The sequence below is a fragment of the Euprymna scolopes genome, chromosome 37 (assembly GCF_053919585.1).
Source record: "Euprymna scolopes isolate OS-2025 chromosome 37, ASM5391958v1, whole genome shotgun sequence".
Classification (NCBI taxonomy): Eukaryota; Metazoa; Mollusca; class Cephalopoda; order Sepiida; family Sepiolidae; genus Euprymna; species Euprymna scolopes.
Window position 1 is genome coordinate 35,508,870 of NC_136518.1, and position 6,000 is coordinate 35,514,869.

Sequence of the window (6,000 nt, forward strand, 5' to 3'; positions counted from 1 at the left end):
AGACTCCTTTCACGTTATATTCAAAAATTTAAACGACAGTTTATTTTTAGGGCTTTTTTTTTTAATACAAAAATATGAATAAAATAAAAATTAAAAAACGATGTCAATTAAAAACATTCATTCATTTAAGGATTGATTTAAAAAAAAGTTTTGTTGCTAACAAGTTTTTTTTTTTTTAACTTCAACTTATTTTTCACTTAATCATTTGCATTCGGGCGATATTGCGTAAAAAAAAAGTCACAAGTCGCTTCCTTGTTGACATTTAAACGTAAACATGGAAATACAAAATACTTGTGCAGAGAAGGTACCGACCGCGCTGAAATAATGTTATATTTAGAAACTCATTCTTATTTATTTCTTTTTTAAACGAAATTGACATAACTTACATATTTTCCGTTTATTATTATTTATTTTCTATTATTTATTTGTCTCCTCACGAGGGCAGAGTTAGACGCAAGATCGGTTTTTAAGATGGGAAAATCCAGCTATTTAAAAATGGTTCTGGATAGGAACCACAAAAATTGCCTCAGTCTATAAGGATTACTCATTCCCCGACCAAGAACAGAAAAGATGAAGGGTAGTACAAGACATACAACACTTTGTTCCTAGCCAAAATCAAGTCAATTTAAGAACAGATGTATAATTATTAAACACTAGCAGGAAGACCCGGCATTGCCCGGTATTGAATAAAGAACTAACGTCTCTCTAACCCAACGCATAACACCATATCTTTTTAGTTTTTTTTATTTTACATAAATAAAGATTTTGTCTAACAGTCTGTAACAATTTTTTTAATGTAATAAATACATTGCAGAATTTATCTTATTTCTAAATGTCAGAGATATAAACTATTTTTTTTAGAAATGGAGAATCTATATATATATATTACTACGATAGCGTGTGTGTTATTTTCTGTGTCACGCTTACTGTAAGCTTACATCCGAGTCGTTTAACTGTTATGAACTTCCATCTCTTGTAATAAATAATTTTACTAAGAATTCTTCATAAGTTTTGGTTTCGGTTATGCACTCCAGTAATCTATACTTTTAAAAAATAATTTTATCAAGAATTCTTTATAAGTTTTAGTTTCGGTTTCGATTATATCTGATGGTACTCAAGTTTTATATATATAAGTTTTCGTTTCGCTTTCAATTAAAGCTGATGCAACCAAGTCATAAAAATATATATATATATATATATATATATTGGAAATCGCAACTTTATAAAATATAAAAATCGATAGAACATTAACTCTATAATAAAATATACAAAATCTGCAAGAATTAAAATATCATACTTAAGCGTACTTTACGACACGGGCGTCCCTGCTAGCTAAGATAAATACTTTTGCAGTTTTAACAAAAGAGACTTGGCCTTTTGGCCAACTGGGGTTTTCATTAGTTAGCTTTAGATTCCACAGAGTGAACGAGGTATTGTGGTAAATGTTGCCAGTCAAGAGTAAAGTCGCCACAGACTCCATTTTTACTTTAGTTACAAAGACCCTGCAACAACACTCCCCTCCCCAGATCTTATAGGACCTTGTGCCTAAATTTGTTTTGTCTTTTGGAGATTTTACTTTTTTAAATGTTTTAATTTTATATTGGAATTTTTTTAATTGTAATTTTTTCTTTAAACGAAATAAATTAAATATAAAGATCAAAGTGTAGTATCTGTTCTTCAGATGCTGTATTTCGATTTCTTGTTCTCTTTCGGTGGAGGAGCAGTTCTTCACGACTGAGACAATTTTTTTATTTTTGTACCTTTTCTCCACGTTAAAAAACGACCCTGGTGTCTAACTCTGTCCCGTGGGGAGGCATTGTAAATAAGTACAATAATATCAGAGCGTCTCTATTTGCGCTGAACATCTACAAAATGCCCACATCAATATATCACATATGACTGAGTTCGCTGTGGAATTTCCACGGGTCCTGCTAGTATTGTATTAATAGTATATAAAAAAATCCTAAACAATAAAGTAAATGACAATAAAACTTGAGATTTTCTACCAACCTATTTAGACATTCTTATAAATAGAGCTTAAAATATCACCTTAACAAAATAATTATAGCTTAGGCGTGACGTCATAGATTAGTAATTTACGCCATGTAACATGAATTCAAACATAACAAACATTGGAAATTATAATAGTTAAAAACAATTTTTTTTTTGTTTTTTGCTTTGATTATGTACCGTATGCAATTCTTTCACAATTATATAATCCTTCCAGCCTAGCAAAATATGCTCCTTTTGAGTCGCATATTTTTGCTAATTTTATGAAATTCAATTTTGGGAATAGAGGTCAAAGGATGTTCCTAGCATTGATTTGGCTTATTTCGGTAAATTTGGAGTTGTTACTAACTCCTATCAAGTAACAACCTGAAATGATTGAGGACATCCATGTCTTTCAACTCCACACGCGGAACCCCATATTATCATTTATATTAGTTGTTTTCTTTCTTTTTTTTTTTCTTCTATAATTTTCATGTTATAATAAATGGAGTACTTGCAGAGAATGAATCGTGCTGAAATAATAACGTTATTATTCAGAAATCCATTCTTAATATGGGAGAAGTTTTGTAACTATTCTGTACTTTCACCTAACAATTTATACAACAAACAAGATAGTGTAAAACTTAAATGAAACTTGAAAATGCTATCAAAAATATAGTACGGTATCTTCTCTACTTAAGCACCAAAAGCCGTATTTGCTTTTTAGGAATGTCAAGAGAAAATGCAGGTCATACGACAATGTTGTACTCCCTTTGATACCAAACAAAACACCCAAGTACTCTGAATTCTGATTATATAGGATTCATCGCAAAAATCTTAGAACAAATAAGAACTACAATTTTTAGATTATGCATTCATCATATTAGCGTTTAATAGTTTCAGTGAGTTGTTAAGTCCAATTACTGGATATATACCCGAGTAAGGTATACACACACACACACACACACATATATATAATTTGCGGTTGCTATTTTTCAAAGGTAAGGTAACCAGTGAAATATAACGAGGTTTATACAAGAGTTCTCAATACAGAAGTAGAGCAAGTTGCATTTTAAATTTGTCTTTACATAAGCAGTAGTTTTTTAGAATTCCGTTTTCGAAAATAAGGGTTGTTGCCTGAAAAGGTCTCTAGTTAGTAAATACTAATAGACGGAAACATGCTCATGATTGTGTAGCACCAAACTACTGCTTATGTAAAGACAAATTTTATATATATATATATTATTTTTAAAATGTAATTATCCACTGACACGTGTTTCGTCGTCTACGACTCATCAGAATGGCTTTACCTAGCGAGATTCGAAATCGCTAGGTACAGCCACTGAGGAATCGTAGACGACGAAACACGTGTCAGTGGATAATTACATTTTAAAAATAATCCCCATGTGGGTGTACCAAATTGGTTTAAAAGGGAAAATTATTCCCAACTCGCATTTAGGTAAAATGCACTTTCGTAAATGATTGAATCATTTTCTTTATTCATACAATTGGTTATAGATGTGCATTACATGTTTCAGCTGCGATTTCTGTTGAAGTTCAGCGTCATCAGACTCACTTGGAAAACCAATATGTATTAAATGTTTGTATAAATAAAGAAAAGAAAATTATAAAATAATAATACAAGTATATTTGTTATTGAGCACTATTTTATAAACACTGAAATTTCATTGGATTAACAATAACATCTAGGAAATCACAGTAACAATCGTATATATTCTGTCAGTTATATATATATATAAGTAAATCCGATAATCCAATAGTTAAGTTCAATAACTAGTAGACCTGTATATATTCGTATAAATTTTGGTATTTCTACAACCATTTTTTTTTTTATCCAAGTTTTTGTTTTGGTTTGGTTTAAATTCTGTGCGAGTACATAAATTTGTACTGGTTCTACAATAAGGTTGGCCTTTTGGCCAAGATCAAAGTGTAGTATCTGTTCTTCAGATGCTGCAGTGACTGCTGCAGTGCACTTCCATTTCTTGTTCTCTTTCAGTGGAGGAGAAATCCTTCACGATTGAGACAATTTTTATTTTTGTACCTTTTCTCCACGTTAAAAAACGACCCTGGTGTCTAATTCTGTCCCGTGGGGAGGCATAGTAAATAGGTACAATAAGGTTCTAACCAAAACATGTATGCACATATGTAGCCATAATATTTGTACTTGTATACTAGTATAAGCAAAAAAGAAAAAAAAAAGAAACAGAATTATTACATTTCAAAAACATTTTCATAATTTATTTTTTGACACATAACTATCTGTATTTACACGGCGTTGCCCGGGTGGGGAGGACTTAGAGAAATTAAAAAATATAGTTAAGTTTATATTTAAATTTTGACGAGTATTTTTGTCACTTCATTTCATTTTTTAATTTAATACATAATCGATTTGAAGTAAACAAAAAACAATTCAATGTATTTATACAAGAAACACATACTATACTACACATTAGTCCGATTTAAAGTAAACAAAACCAATGCAATGTGTATTTATCAACGTTACATATATGCAAGAAACAGATGCTACATATTAGTTTGATAGGTTTATTAATAGAGAGATGATGTTTTAAGTTAATTTTAAGTGAATGAATTTTCAATATGAATAATAAAAAAAATAAGATTATTACCCTAAATTTACCTGTCCTCTCACACTACGTTGTCATTCACGTGAGATCAAATATTTGGAATAAAAAAATTAAATAAAAACAAGTCCACAGGTTTTGGTTGTCTTTGGGAATAAATCGATATTTACACCCATATCTCATTTGTTTTAACACAATATTATTCATATAATGTTAAATATAACTAAATAGTGAAGTCAATTTCATAATTTATTTACATTTATTATGCACTGTGAGCGTTTAATAATTTCATGGCATTGTTGTAAAAATATGCACAAGTACAATTTGACAAACGGATGAAATTATCAAATAATTTTCATATTTTAAATGATTCTATTTTAAAAACAAATTATAGTTAAAACAAAATAAATTTGCATTTTTCAAAAAAAAAAAATGTCGAAAATATTGATTTCACCCTGAAAATTAAAAACAATGAATGAATGAAATTTTTTTTTTTCGATAAATTAATCTTAAAAATAAGTTAAATTTGCACATGTTTAGAGTTTACGTGAAATAAACTAGTTTCATGTAGCATTTTTTTTTTTTTTTTTAATTTAATATTTTATTTTTTTATCTTTCGTGTTTACTTATTGGCCCGCTTTAAAAAAATGAAAGAAAGAAAAAACCTGGCCGAAAAGTCCGTCGGGGAAAACGTCCGTGGGACAAATCGTCCGACATATGCTTGACTTTGTTTTGTATTAAAAAGTAAAGAAAAATAAACAATTATTTCTTTTTTACTCTCTTATAGTCCATGGGAAATAAATAGTAATAAAAAGTGATGTTATTGAGGTACACATCCAAGGACAAAGTCAGGGGTTTATTATAGAGGTGAAGAAGAAGAAGAATAATGGAGAGAGAAAGAGAGACGCGATAGATATTCGATTTTTGCTTATAATATTTAATATATACTCACTATTCGAGGCAGCTGGAATAGAGAACGAGGAAGCCAGACGACATGATCGGAGACGGAGCGATATCAACTCTCACAATAATAATAATAATAATAATAGACCATGGTCGTCAGCTCCAGTTGTTGGAGAGAGCAGCAGCCGCCAGGAAAGTTGAAAAGTGGAGAGTTCATATGGTTTATCAAAAAAAAAAAAAAAGTATCCCCCAACTCCCACACTTGGCATTATGGGAATGCAATGTACACATAGCACTTCCGTTAAACGGTTATCTGCCTCAGACAAACAATAGCGTAACCGTTATTGCTCTTTCGAAATTGTATCTATGGTTATCTGCCTCTGAAATGGCTACATTATAATGCTTTCACAGTGATTTTTCGGTCTTTCTTTACTAGTTTCTTCTTACAGAGTACGTTACGTTTCTGTTTGAAAGCGCGCAAACGAATCATATTGTTTATATGCGT

The 6,000-nt window shown here is 30.4% G+C and overlaps 1 protein-coding gene across 4 annotated transcripts in view; it reads right to left on the minus strand.

The window, feature by feature from the left end:
* Positions 1 to 5,778, minus strand: part of LOC145261133 (microtubule-associated serine/threonine-protein kinase 3-like) — a 571,734-nt gene extending 565,956 nt beyond the window's left edge. For all 4 annotated transcript variants that reach the window (XM_080119401.1, XM_080119402.1, XM_080119400.1 and 1 more), the window contains exon 1: positions 5,545 to 5,778. The gene's annotated coding sequence lies outside the window, so the exon portion shown is untranslated. The remainder of the gene's footprint in view (positions 1 to 5,544) is intronic.
* Between the last annotated feature and the right edge of the window lie 222 nt (positions 5,779 to 6,000).